This window comes from Lissotriton vulgaris, chromosome 8 (assembly GCF_964263255.1).
Source record: "Lissotriton vulgaris chromosome 8, aLisVul1.2, whole genome shotgun sequence".
Lineage (NCBI taxonomy): Eukaryota > Metazoa > Chordata > Amphibia > Caudata > Salamandridae > Lissotriton > Lissotriton vulgaris.
Window position 1 is genome coordinate 143,391,224 of NC_141696.1, and position 14,983 is coordinate 143,406,206.

Below are 14,983 nucleotides of genomic sequence, written 5' to 3' on the forward strand. Positions count from 1 at the left end.
ATTTCATTTGACCATTAAAATGCACACATTTATCTCAAGATGAACTGTTTGGAGTTTTTCTTACCTCTTTCAAAAATAATGCTGTGTGATCTCTGCCCTTCTCCTCCTGCCCTCTGCTGCCTCTGGTCCATGTGCTCTTGGTTGAGGTTGTGGAGGCTGATTTATGTTCGGAGGTAAGACATCGTCCTCATCAAGTTCGATTCCCCTTTCAGTTGCTAGATTATGTAGCATTGCACATGCAGCAACAATTTTGCAGCAAATGTCTGGTTGGTACTGCAATGCTCCTCCAGTTTTATGTAGAATCCTGAAGCGTGATTTCATGACTCCAAAGGTACGCTCTATGACATTCCGTGTTGAAATGTGCGCCTGGTTGTAGTGCTGCTCTTTCCTTGTAGTTGGGTTCAGGTATGGAGTTAATATGTAGGACCTCACTCCATAAGCACTATCTCCTGCAATAGAAAGCAATGTAAATGTAAGGTAAGCATACATATGTGCAGTTCAATTCAAAGTCTGTAGAGTTGAATGAATCATTTACCTAGTAGGTATCCATCTCCAAATTCACCTGAGAGCAATCTTGCATGAATGGCACTATGTCTAAAGATGAAGGAGTCATGGGCACTTCCAGGGTAACTGGCAACTAGGTCTGTGATTATGGTTTTTGAATTGCAGATCGCTTGAATATTAAGGGAATGGAAGCATTTCCTGTTCCGATAAATATATTCATTTTCAGAGGGAGGACAAATGGGAACATGTGTACCATCTACACAACCAATTACATGAGGGAATTGTGCCATATTGTAGAAATCCAGTTTGGTCTTCATTAACTCCTGGGGTGTGGATGGGAATTGGATATGTGACCTGATTCGTTGTAACATGGCATTTAAAAAGGAATTAAAAAATCGGGAAAGGGAACTCTGAGACACGCCACCAGCAATGGCCACTACCCCCTGAAATGACCCCGATGCAAGGAGGTGCAACGAACACAATACCTGCTCATGGGTAGGTATGGCTTGTGTCCTGCGTGTTTGCCTCTGCAGGATTGGGTCCAATTCCTGAATTAAATCTAATATTAAAGTGGCATTCAGCCTATATTTCTTGAATATCTCAGCCTCTGTCTGCCCCAATAACGTTATGCGCACTCTGAAGATCCTCTCCTCAATGAGCCTTCTCCTCCAACCTGCAGATGCTCTCAGCCTCTGTCTGCGTGCCAAAAAGTAAAGTGCAGCCATCTTGAAAGGCTGGGTCATGGTCTGAGAGGTCCTTATATGCAGTACAGGTGATTGACAGATCCACTCCTGCCACTTGCTGAAATTAGCACCAAGTTTGAGTTCTTCTTATTTTTGCATTTCCTAATAGCGATTTCTGACACAATCGCAAATTGCTAATTTTGATGCATAGCATTTTTTCGCTAAATGACACGAAATCGCAATGTTAGCGAACTTTTTTGGAAATCGCAACTGAAAATGCGATTCCTAAAAATGCGAAACACTGCCAAATAATGATGCATACCAATGACATGCTTTGCATTCGCAAACGGCCGTATATTGCGATTCGCACCGTTTGCGAATGCGAATCTCGTTGATGCATCTGGGCATTTGTCCCCGGGAAGAGAAGAGGCCCATTTCTGGAGGGGGAGGGGGTGGGGGCTGCTGGGGGGCATTGACTCATCCTGTGAGCACACAAGCCTTTGTGGGCTTACTCTTTGCTTAGCACAGCAGACACCCTCTCACGAAGCCCACGCTTGTGCAACCTCTCGCATTCTACAACCTGCCTCTTCTCTTTCCAAACAATTACGTGTGTTTTGCCACATTTACAACAGCGTGAGAGGGAAGAATGACGTTTGGAAAATAAATAAAAACCGTGATCTGAAAGTGTCTTTACTTGGGTGTTCACTTGCAACAATGGCGCCCCCTGTGGTGTCTGTCACAGTCACAGCCCCTGCGGGCGGCTTTGAAACTCCGTCTCTAATGTAAGCAGAGGCATGCAGAGAGTATCGACAGTGACACGCACAGCATATCAGAGGACTGCAACCCTTGTTATCTTATTAATAACAGTGCTGACTATAGGTGGAGAAGGGAGGCTGAAGAGGAATCTCATGGAAGGTTATGTATCGACTAGGAACATCGTACCTGAAGGTATTTAGTAGTACCTTACTGCCTCTGTAACCAACAAACCCCCAGGACTTAGCGGCATGCATTTGCTTTTGTATAAATGCCGCGATTTCAACAAAAGTGCCGATTTCGCGGGCAATTTTGTAAAAATCGCGGCATTTTTACAAAAGTGCCGATTTCGCGGCAAATCGCGAAATCGTGAAATCCTGGAGGGTCTGGATAATGCACAATATATGTCCTTTCTTTATTTTGTTGATTGGCGATATTTAAACTTTGCCTGAAGGTGGCGCCGGCCACTAATTGAGAAAGGCGGTGGCCGAAACACGTCTTGCGAGAGTGTTTGTTCAATAAATATATATTGGAATTGTTCCCGAGAGTGCTGCGTGCTTTTTTGCATCAGAGCCTTTGTCTGATTGTGACCAGCGCGGTGCCGTCACCCGCAACCAAGAGCACCCAGCCGCGAGTGAAGGAGAGCAGACGGACAAGTGAGCTTTGATATATTTATATATCTCTCCATATCTCTCTCTGACCACAGGCAGCATTCGGCGAAATGTTTTGTTTTGCAACAAGGGGGGAGATGTTGTGCCCAGGACAGGGGCACTAGGACCCTGGTGCACAGGGCAGAGGCCAGGGGGACACCGGACACCACTTCCGGTCAAGGGAGGGGACAGGGACATTCCTAGGCAGGACCTCGGGTCGAGATGTCAGAGAACCTGCACGCTGTACCAACAACAATAAAAGTGTACCTGATAAAGCATCGACCGTTTCCTGTGTGTTCTTGGGGGTCGTAGAACATGACAATGGGGGACCTATACCGAGACTCCATGCTTCTCCCATTTGCACTTGCAGAAGGCATATGATTTACCTGGGGGTCACTTGATAAAAGAAACCATCCAATGGCCTTGAAATCTCACATTCCTGTTGAGGCAGCCCTACGCACTAGGTTGTTGTTGTACCGTACCACCCCCCACAATACCACCAGTAGAACCCCATTTGAATTCATCAGGGGTAGGGCAGCTATTACACGTTTGCAACCACATTGGTCATTGGCTTGGAAAAAGTGGAAAAACGAGAACCACAAAAAGAGTGAGAGCAGGATGCGAAGTCTGGTGGATGAGCGCCAGAAGCACATGCGCATTACCTATGATACCAGAAATGCTGTACAAAAGATGTCTGTGAAGGAGGGTGATGTGGTGAGAGTGAGGTATCCCAGGAAAGGTGCCAACATGAGAAATACAGTGAACCGAGGGGTGTGGTCAAAACTAATGGGACTGCTGTACTCTTTGACAATGGCCAGTGGTGGAATGGTTTGAAAGGTACCAGAAGCAGGAACCCTGAGCCTGTGAGCAGGCCTTGTGGACTGCAGAACGATGGTTTGGCGTCCTCTGCTCAGTCATGCACAGGTGAAGCATGTAGGGATAGCCCCAATCGTGTGTCTATAGATGATCTCCCCAAGGTGTATCTTCCTGGGTTGGCTACCGGTCCTGTTGATGCATTCGGGATAGGAGAACAATTTTTCCACCCATAAGATTTAAGGATTATGCAATGTATTTGTTTACTGTCAAGAGAAGTAAAGTATTTCCACTGTGTATCTCAGAGGTCTTCAAACTTTTTGATGCTGAGACCCCCTTGTAAAACCTTTTTAGGCGTAAGGACCCCCTTCCGACAAAAGTTTCTAGAAACTGGTACTCCTAATCATCAACTTTTGACAACCATAAATGTGCCTGTTAGACCTCATCACATCCCTCCATCATTCATCCACTCACACTTTCACACATCCATCCATCCACCCTTTCATCCTTCCATCCTTACATCCATCCTTCATCCATCCACCCTTTCATCCTTCCATCCATACATCCATCCTTTACTCATCCACCCTTCCTTCCATCCATCCATCATTCATCCACCCACCTTTTCACAAATCCATCCATCATTCATCCATGCAACCTTTTATCCATTCATACATCCATCCACCCTTTCATCTTCTCATCCTTCATCCCCCTACCCTTTCATCCTCCCATCCATACATCCATCCTTCACCTATCCACCCTTTCATCCATCCATCCACCCACCCTTTCATCCATCCATCTACCCATCATTCATCCCCTCACCTTTTCACACATCCATCCATCCATCATTCATCCATCCACCCTTTCATCCATCCATCCTTCATCTGTCCACCCTTTCATTCTTCCATCCATACATCTATTCTTCACCAATCTATCCCTCATTCATCCACCCTTTCATCCTTCCATCCATACATCCATCATTCATCCATCCACCCTTTCATTCATCCATCCACTCATCATTCATCCACCCACCTTTTCACACATCCATCCATCCATACATCCATCATCCATCCATTCACCCATCCTTTACCCATCCACCCTTCCTTCCATTCACCCATCATTCATCCACCCACCTTTTCACACATCCATCCATCATTCATCCATCCACACTTTCATCCATCCATTCACCCATCATTCATCCACCCATCTTTTTACATATCCATCCATCCATCATTCATCCATCCACCCTTTCATCCATCCATCCTTCATCCGTCCACCCTTTCATTCTTTCATCCATACATCTATCCTTCACCAATCTATACTTCATCCATCCACCCTTTCATCCTTCCATCCATACATCCATCAATCCACCCTTTCATCCATCCATTCACCCTTCATTCATCCACCCATCTTTTTACACATCCATCCATCATTCATCCATCCATCCTTCCGTCCACCCTTTCATTCTTCCATCCATACATCTATCCTTCACCAATCTATCCTTCATCCATCCACCCTTTCATCCTTCCATCCATACATCCATCATTCATCCATCCACCCTTTCATTCATCCATCCACTCATCATTCATCCACCCACCTTTTCACACATCCATCCATCCTTTAGCCTTTCATTCATCCATCCATACACCCACCTTTTCCGTGCCTCTCTCAATGCGCTCAGTATCTCTCTGCGTCGTCTTCCTTCTTCTTTCCCACTCATGGGAGGGCATCGCTGTGCCTCCCTGCTGGGGGCGGGGGACGTGTCACGGGACCCACAGCTCCAGGTGCACAACATCCATTGAACTCAAAGGGCTACACTACAGCCACTCCCCCCAGCTCGCCCCAGCTTGTATATGTGAGCCCGGCTGTCACAGCTTCAGGGACACACACACAGTCACACCCAAGTACTTGACAGGTCTTTAAAAGACCTTTTACTTGTTAATGAGGCGTTGATGTTTTTCACACCTCGGTGTGAATTAGGCCTCCGCCATGAACACCCTCAGCCCAATGCCAGGAACTGCACTCTGCAGAATCTGTGACCCCCTTCCAAGGACTCCACGACCCCCCTGGGGGTCGCGCCCCACAGATTGAAGACCGCTGGTGTATCTGAAAACTGTGCATTCTAAAGTTGTCTTAAAAACGGGAGAAGATGTAATATGCTGTTGTCACCTCTTCCTGTTTTGTCCCGTCCCCGATCCCGTCCAGCCTTCTGTGCCTGTGCGTGTCTCCCGGCGCGCTGGTAAAACGTTGAAGTGAAGTGAGCAGGAGCCATTAATTAACGGGCATTCTGATACGTAGAATGAATAAAGCAGGTCACTTCTTAACCTCCGTCTGTCGCTTCATCATTACAGGTGTCAGGGCAACTCGTCGCCAAAACTTTAAAGACCACTCGAAGATCAGCATTTAAGTTTAGCAGTCTTTATTGTACAAATTGTCCTGACACCAAAAGTGTCTTCATAGTACAACAGTTCGCCTCCAACTGTCTCTCCAACCACCATCCTCGCCCAAGGTTCCATCACAGAACGGGAGGACGTCACAGAACCCTTGGCGATGGCTCGCGACCAGGGAGACAGTGCGAGGCAGGTTGCGAGACCAATACAAGGTGCGGGAGAACGAGAATAAACAATGCAAAGTGAACTGTTAAACACAACAGAACAGCAAACGAGCTATGTAAATATGATTACTCCCCTGCAGAGAGAAAAAACAAAAGTAAAAACATTGTCATGTACAACGCCAATAACTCTAAGCTTGAAAAATGCTAAATCAATTGCATTGCAAACGCTTGTCCTTTTATTCTTAATTTTTCTTCTCTCTGTCATTGTTTTCCTCACCATCCTGTTTATATGATCCCGTGTCTGTCTTCTCATAAGTACTCCATTACATTTGACCTCCTTGATTCTTGAATTCTATGTTCCGATATGATTTTATGTTTTATTTCTCCGTCCCTGCCTGTCATCCCCCAGCACCCAAAAGCAAGACATGTTTTAATAACGATGCTCTGTCATGCCAACATTAAATGCCTTCAGAGGAAACTGCAAGATTGCACTCAATCCTTCTGCACATTACGCGGAAGTCTTCTAGCTGACAGTTGTCCAATTAGAAGAGTGGCGGGCGTGGTTTGCCAGGCGCCTCGTATTGTCAGAACCAGCCAATGGGTACAAACGCGCTCGGAGCCAATCAAAGCCTTCGCTGCCTAATGTGCTCTCTTGACGGCAAAAAGACTCGACCACGCATTGCCTGGAAGAGCAGTTGATAAACACGGGGAGGCAGCTTTTGTAGCCCTCTGCCTCGTTGTCTCCTTACGTGGTGTGCGTGGTGTCAGAGAAATTCGCTTAGCCCCGCCTCCTTTTGAGCATCACCGAGAAGCACATACAGAAACACAGCAGCAAAGGGAGGAGGAGGAGGAGGAGAAGGGCAACTGCTGCAGAGACGCATCCGAGCAGGGGACCAAGGAAGCTCCGAGGAGCAGCGGAGCCATCAGCAGGAGTGCCGGTGAGAAAGGGGGCAGATGGTGGATGGGAAAGGGCATGCATGGATCTCAAGGGTATGGGTAGTAAAGCAGCCGATGTTAAAATGTGCCCTTGGGTCGATGCACTCTCTGGGCTGAAAAGAATAATGCGTCCAATGGCATGGCACCAGGAGGGGGATGGGGAGGGCATAATGCACCCACTTACCGGATTTCCAGATTTCTTTTGGAGGGCATGCATGCACGCCAGGGCGACAATAGGGCTCCCCAGGCTTGTGTGTTTATTTGGAAGAGGAGTATAAAGAGATTGTATTTGTGCGCCCAGTATTATGTTCGTAGACGCGGCGAAGAGAGAGTACACACAGGATTTCTAGATGAGCATAACACGGGTTGTTGGAATTTTAGAGAGGGGATTTAGATTTGTGTATGGATAACATTTGGAGCTGATCTCAATATTTAAGTATTTTCTGAAAATGGCAGTGTAAGGAATTTAAAAGGGAGAGAATGGTACAATTAATATTAACGGACAGTGTGCTGCATGCGACATGTTCTTGTGGTGAAAGTAAACATACCAGTAATCGACCGATCTAGTAATATTAGGTAAAATATTCTACATTTACTAGCTTCCTTCTCCAAGCCTGCCTGAATGTGTCCTTCTGTAACGTAACCAATGCTCATGTAAAGCGCTCCAATACCTTCGGGTCGAGTTTGCGCTATATAAAATCTGCAAAAAAAAAAGCCGAGGCATTGGCCCCTTTCTCTGTCTGTGAGGTCTAGCTTCTTCAAACTGTAAATCTAATTTTCCCAATCCTGTCAAGTGTTTAATTATATACTGTGAGGGCCTCATCCTGCAAGTTATTTCCCTTGCCCTAGCAGGAGGTTCTAGCAAATAGTCCCTTTCCATCCTCTAAGAAGTTTGCCTCAGCTATCCAGTAACATTCTGTCAAGCTTTTCATCCTCTGAGGCCTTGACCCCCTCCATTCTGACATGTCTTGCCCTCTTCCATCTTGCCCAGTCTTGCGCTATGTCATCCTTTGAGGTCTTGCCCCCTTCCATCCTCCGTGGTCTTGCCCCCTTCCATCCTCCGTGGTCTTGCCCCCTTCCATCCTCTGAGGTCTTTGTCCCTCCATCGGGCCCAGCTTCGCCACCTCCTTTAAATCTTGATCCTGCCTGGTCTTGCTCCATTCCATACTCTGTGGCCTTGCTCCCTCTCGATCCTGCCTGGTCTTGCTCCCTCTCGATCCTCCGTGGCCTTGCTCCCTCTCGATCCCCCGTGGCCTTGCTCCCTCTCGATCCCCCGTGGCCTTGCTCCCTCTCGATCCCCCGTGGCCTTGCTCCCTCTCGATCCCCCGTGGCCTTGCTCCCTCTCGATCCCCCGCGGCCTTGCCCCCTTCCATCTTGCCTAGTCTTGCGCTATGTCATCCTTTGAAGCCTTGCCCCCTTCAATCCTCTGTGTTCTTGGCACCCTCCATCATACCTGATTCTGTCCCCACCACCAGGTCTTGCTCCCTTCCATCCTCCCTGGCCTTGCCCCATTCCATCCCCTGTGGCCTTGCCCCCGCCTCCTTCCATCCTCCCCGGCCTTGCCCCCGCCTCCTTCCATCCTCCCCGGCCTTGCCCCTGCCTCCTTCCATCCTCCCCGGCCTTGCCCCTGCCTCCTTCCATCCTCCCCGGCCTTGCCCCAGCCTCCTTCCATCCTCCCCGGCCTTGCCCCCTCTCCCTTCCATCCTCCCCGGCCTTGCCCCCTCTCCCTTCCATCCTCCCCGGCCTTGCCCCCTCTCCCTTCCATCCTCCCCGGCCTTGCCCCCTCTCCCTTCCATCCTCCCCGGCCTTGCCCCCTCTCCCTTCCATCCTCCCCGGCCTTGCCCCCGCTCCCTTCCATCGTCCAAGGTCTTGCCTCCCTCCACCATGCCTGATTCTGTCCCCCACCACCAGGTCTTGCTCCCTTCCATCCTCCGCGGCCTTTCTCCCGTCCGTTCTCCGCGACCTTCCGTCCTCTGCGGCCTTGCTCCCTTCCGTCCTCTGCGGCCTTGCTCCCTTCCGTCCTCTGCGGCCTTGCTCCCTTCCGTCCTCTGCGGCCTTGCTCCCTTCCGTCCTCTGCGGCCTTGCTCCCTTCCGTCCTCTGCGGCCTTGCTCCCTTCCGTCCTCTGCGGCCTTGCTCCCTTCCGTCCTCTGCGGCCTTGCTCCCTTCCGTCCTCTGCGGCCTTGCCCCCTTCCGCCCTCGGCGGCCTTGCCCCCTTCCGTCCTCGGCGGCCTTGCTCCCTCCATCGGGCCCAGCTTCGCCACCTCCTTTAAATCTTGATCCTGCCTGGTCTTGCTCCATTCCATACTCTGTGGCCTTGCTCCCTCTCGATCCTGCCTGGTCTTTCTCCCTCTCGATCCTCCGTGGCCTTGCTCCCTCTCGATCCTCCGTGGCCTTGCTCCCTCTCGATCCTCCGTGGCCTTGCTCCCTCTCGATCCTCCGTGGCCTTGCTCCCTCTCTATCCTCCGTGGCCTTGCTCCCTCTCTATCCCCCGTGGCCTTGCTCCCTCTCGATCCCCCGTGGCCTTGCTCCCTCTCGATCCCCCGTGGCCTTGCTCCCTCTCGATCCCCCGTGGCCTTGCTCCCTCTCGATCCCCCGTGGCCTTGCTCCCTCTCGATCCCCCGTGGCCTTGCTCCCTCTCGATCCTCCGCGGCCTTGCCCCCTTCCATCTTGCCTAGTCTTGCGCTATGTCATCCTTTGAAGCCTTGCCCCCTTCAATCCTCTGTGTTCTTGGCACCCTCCATCATACCTGATTCTGTTCCCGCCACCAGGTCTTGCTCCCTTCCATCCTCCCTGGCCTTGCCCCATTCCATCCCCTGTGGCCTTGCCCCCGCCTCCTTCCATCCTCCCCGGCCTTGCCCCTGCCTCCTTCCATCCTCCCCGGCCTTGCCCCTGCCTCCTTCCATCCTCCCCGGCCTTGCCCCCTCTCCCTTCCATCCTCCCCGGCCTTGCCCCCTCTCCCTTCCATCCTCCCCGGCCTTGCCCCCTCTCCCTTCCATCCTCCCCGGCCTTGCCCCCTCTCCCTTCCATCCTCCCCGGCCTTGCCCCCTCTCCCTTCCATCCTCCCCGGCCTTGCCCTCTCTCCCTTCCATCCTCCCCGGCCTTGCCCCCTCTCCCTTCCATCCTCCCCAGCCTTGCCCCCGCTCCCTTCCATCGTCCAAGGTCTTGCCTCCCTCCACCATGCCTGATTCTGTCCCCCACCACCAGGTCTTGCTCCCTTCCATCCTCCGCGGCCTTGCTCCCGTCCGTTCTCCGCGACCTTCCGTCCTCTGCGGCCTTGCCCCCTTCCGTCCTCTGCGGCCTTGCCCCCTTCCGTCCTCGGCGGCCTTGCCCCCTTCCGTCCTCGGCGGCCTTGCCCCCTTCCGTCCTCGGCGGCCTTGCCCCCTTCCGTCCTCGGCGGCCTTGCCCCCTTCCGTCCTCGGCGGCCTTGCTCCCTTCCGTCCTCGGCGGCCTTGCTCCCTTCCGTCCTCGGCGGCCTTGCTCCCTTCCGTCCTCGGCGGCCTTGCTCCCTTCCGTCCTCGGCGGCCTTGCTCCCTTCCGTCCTCGGCGGCCTTGCTCCCTTCCGTCCTCGGCGGCCTTGCTCCCTTCCGTCCTCGGCGGCCTTGCTCCCTTCCGTCCTCGGCGGCCTTGCTCCCTTCCGTCCTCGGCGGCCTTGCTCCCTTCCGTCCTCGGCGGCCTTTCTCCCTTCTGTCCTCGGCGGCCTTGCTCCCTTCCGTCCTCGGCGGCCTTGCCCTCTTCCATCTTGCCTAGCCTTGCACCATGTCATCCCCTGTGGCCTTGCCCCCGCTCCCTTCCATCATCCAAGGTCTTGCCTCCCTCCACCATGCCTGATTCTGTCCCACACCACCAGGTCTTTCTCCCTTCCATCCTCCCTGGCCTTGCCCCATTCCATCCCCTGTGGCCATGCCCCCGCCTCCTTCCATCCTCCCCGGCCTTGCCCCGCCTCCTTCCATCCTCGGCGGCCTTGCTCCCTTCTGTCCTCCGCGGCCTTGCCCTCTTCCATCTTGCCTAGCGTTGCACCATGTCATCCCCTGTGGCCTCGCCCCCTTCCATACCCTGTGGCCTTGCCCCCGCTCCCTTCCATCATCCAAGGTCTTGCCTCCCTCCACCATGCCTGATTCTGTCCCACACCACCAGGTCTTGCTCCCTTCCATCCTCCCTGGCCTTGCCCCATTCCATCCCCTGTGGCCTTGCCCCGCCTCCTTCCATCCTCCCCGGCCTTGCCCCAGCCTCCTTCCATCCTCCCCGGCCTTGCCCCAGCCTCCTTCCATCCTCCCCGGCCTTGCCCCCTCTCCCTTCCATGCTCCCCGGCCTTGCCCCCTCTCCCTTCCTTCCTCCCTGGCCTTGCCCCCGCTCCCTTCCATCATCCAAGGTCTTGCCTCCCTCCACCATGCCTGATTCTGTCCCACACCACCAGGTCTTGCTCCCTTCCATCCTCCCTGGCCTTGCCCCATTCCATCCCCTGTGGCCTTGCCCCGCCTCCTTCCATCCTCCCCGGCCTTGCCCCAGCCTCCTTCCATCCTCCCCGGCCTTGCCCCAGCCTCCTTCCATCCTCCCCGGCCTTGCCCCCTCTCCCTTCCATGCTCCCCGGCCTTGCCCCCTCTCCCTTCCTTCCTCCCTGGCCTTGCCCCCGCTCCCTTCCATCGTCCAAGGTCTTGCCTCCCTCCACCATGCCTGATTCTGTCCCCCACCACCAGGTCTTGCTCCCTTCCATCCTCCCTGGCCTTGCGCCATTCCATCCTCCGCGGCCTTGCTCCCTTCCGTTCTCCGCGACCTTCCGTCCTCGGCGGCCTTGCCCCCTTCCGTCCTCGGCGGCCTTGCCCCCTTCCGTCCTCGGCGGCCTTGCCCCCTTCCGTCCTCGGCGGCCTTGCCCCCTTCCGTCCTCGGCGGCCTTGCCCCCTTCCGTCCTCGGCGGCCTTGCTCCCTTCCGTTCTCGGCGGCCTTGCCCCCTTCCATACCCTGTGGCCTTGCCCCCGCTCCCTTCCATCATCCAAGGTCTTGCCTCCCTCCACCATGCCTGATTCTGTCCCACACCACCATGTCTTGCTCCCTTCCATCCTCTGAGGTCTTTCATCCCTCCTATCGTGCCCAGCTTTGCCACCTCCTGTAAATCTTGCTCCTCTCGATTCTCCATGGCTTGCCCCCTTCTATCCTCCGTGGCCTTGCCCTCCTTTCCATCCTCCATGGCCTTGCCCTCCTTTCCATCCTCCATGGCCTTGCCCTCCTTTCCATCCTCTGTGGTCTTGGCCTCCCTTCCATCCTCTGTGGTCTTGGCCTCCCTTCCATCCTCTGTGGTCTTGGCCTCCCTTCCATCCTCTGTGGTCTTGGCCTCCCTTCCATCCTCTGTGGTCTTGGTCCTCTTCCATCCTCTGTGGTCTTGGCCCCCCTTCCATCCTCTGTGGTCTTGGTCTCCCTTCCATCCTCTGTGGTCTTGGCCTCCCTTCCATCCTCTGTGGTCTTGGCCTCCCTTCCATCCTCTGTGGTCTTGGCCTCCCTTCCATCCTCTGTGGTCTTGGCCTCCCTTCCATCCTCTGTGGTCTTGGCCCCCCTTCCATCCTCTGTGGTCTTGGCCCCCCTTCCATCCTCTGTGGTCTTGGCCTCCCTTCCATCCTCTGTGGTCTTGGCCTCCCTTCCATCCTCTGTGGTCTTGGCCTCCCTTCCATCCTCTGTGGTCTTGGCCTCCCTTCCATCCTCTGTGGTTTTGGCCTCCCTTCCATCCTCTGTGGTCTTGGCCTCCCTTCCATTCCATCCTCTGTGGTCTTGGCCTCCCTTCCATTCCATCCTCTGTGGTCTTGGCCTCCCTTCCATTCCATCCTCTGTGGTCTTGGCCTCCCTCCATCATGCCTGATTCTGCCCCCAACCCCACCACCAGGTCTTGCCCCCTTCCATCCTCTGTGGTCTTGGCCTCCCTTCCATCCTCTGTGGCCTTGCCCCCTTCCATCCTCTGTGGCCTTGCCCCCTTCCATCCTCTGTGGTCTTGGCCCCCCTTCCATCCTCTGTGGTCTTGGCCCCCCTTCCATCCTCTGTGGTCTTACCTCCCTCCATCATGCCTGATTCTGCCCCCCACCACCAGGTCTTGCCCCCTTCCATCCTCTGTGGCCTTGCCCCCTTCCATCCTCTGTGGCCTTGCCCCCTTCCATCCTCTGTGGCCTTGCCCCCTTCCATCCTCTGTGGCCTTGCCCCCTTCCATCCTCTGTGGCCTTGCCCCCTTCCATCCTCTGTGGCCTTGCCCTCCTCTGTGGCCTTGCCCCCTTCCATCCTCTGTGGGCTTGCCCCCTTCCACCCTCTGTGGGCTTGCCCCCTTCCATCCTCTGTGGGCTTGCCCCCTTCCATCCTCTGTGGGCTTGCCCCCTTCCATCCTCTGTGGGCTTGCCCCCTTCCATCCTCTGTGGGCTTGCCCCCTTCCATCCTCTGTGGGCTTGCCACCTTCCATCCTCTGTGGGCTTGCCACCTTCCATCCTCTGTGGGCTTGCCACCTTCCATCCTCTGTGGGCTTGCCACCTTCCATCCTCCGTGGCCTTGCCTCCCTCCATCATGCCTGATTCTGTCCCCCCACCACCAGTGACTGCTCCCTTCCATCCTCTGTGGTCTTGCCTCCCTTCCATCCTCTGTGGTCTTGCCTCCCATCCTCTGTGGTCTTGCCTCCCTTCCATCCTCTGAGGTCTTACCTCCCTCCATCATGCCTGATTCTGCCCCCCCCCCTCCAACCCCCACCACCAGGTCTTGCTCCCTTCCATCCTCTGTGGTCTTTCGTCCCTCCATCGTGCCCAGCTTTCCCACCTCCTTTAAATCTTGCTCCTCTCGATCCTGCCTGGTCTTGTCCCTTCCATCCTATGAGGACTTGCTCCCTTACATCCTGCCTGGTGTTCCCTTCCATGTTTAGTTACCTCTGCCATGCCAGTATCCCATTCTACTTATGTCAGGCCTGGCCCCACTTGCCTCATCGTGGAGGTTCTCACTGCCCTCCATCATTCCATATATATGTTAACCATTCTTCATGCCAAGTCATCAACCCTCCATGATGTCCCGTCTTCACCAGCTCCTTCCTACTGAGGCCTCACCACTGCTTCCACCTTTTTACCTTCCAGTTTACCCACATTGACTTAACATTTGCTAATTTGGCTCCTGGCCCCACATTATGCCAGGTCTCACTCTCTCCATCTTGCCATATCCTTGCTTTCTCTGTAATGCCCAGTCTGCAGCTCCCCTAATCATGAAGGCCGTCTCCCCCTTTATCTCCGGAGGCACTCACTCATTTAGCACGCCAAGTCCTCCCTCCATTATGCTTATAGTAGTTGAGCCTCAGCCTTTGGCCTTTCCAAGTGGTCCTACCATCATCAAGCAAGATTCCTTTACCTTCAGGTGATTTCGTCCCCCACACCCAGCTCCTTGCAGAACATCCTCCCCAAACCTTCATGCAAAATACTGATCAAGACTCTTATGAAATGTCCTTATCCAACCTCATTTACAGTCCTGGTCATGAAAGTTTGCCCATTCCTTCAGGCAGAGTCTTTCTACTTTATGTACAATCGCCTCTTGATATTACGCAGGGCCTCCAAACAATAATGCAGCGTCTCCCTAGCCCCCGCTGAATATCCCCAGTTGGGGCAGGTAAACCCACCACCAGGACTAATACATGGTCCCCTTCCCGCACAAACATACCAGGATCCCTCCACCTGTTATATGACCTGCTCAATATTTATTTATTTATTTTGAAAGATTTATAAAGCGCGAACAAGATCCTAGCGGATATCGGAGCGCTATACAAACAGTAAATGTTACATATACAAGCAATAATAGTAGATCCACACAGAAGTACAAAGAATATAATAAAGAAAGACAATATAGTTATATTTAGCATTAATAAGTGTCTTGTGGTTAAGAGCTTAGCTGCCTTTCACCACCAACATGCCCTCCAGTTATGCAATGATCCCTCCACCTTCCTTTGAGGGCCCCCATATACTGAGGTCTGCTTAGCCCTTTACACCCATTGCAGATCTTCAGTTCCACTCTTGGCCCTGCAAATTCTTTCTTTCCACTCCTTTAACCATACAAGGTCGCCCTCCCTTGCATTCTGCAAGCTCGCTGCCCAATA

General features: G+C 53.5%; 1 protein-coding gene across 2 annotated transcripts in view; it reads left to right on the forward strand.

Annotated features, from left to right (window-relative positions):
• The first annotated feature begins 6,747 nt into the window (after positions 1-6,747).
• FAM168A (family with sequence similarity 168 member A) overlaps positions 6,748-14,983 on the forward strand; it is a 489,029-nt gene continuing 480,793 nt past the window's right edge. Inside the window, exon 1 of one of the 2 annotated variants that reach the window (XM_086933841.1) lies at positions 6,748-6,892. The gene's annotated coding sequence lies outside the window, so the exon portion shown is untranslated. The remainder of the gene's footprint in view (positions 6,893-14,983) is intronic. The other variant, XM_086933842.1, reaches the window with a different exon arrangement.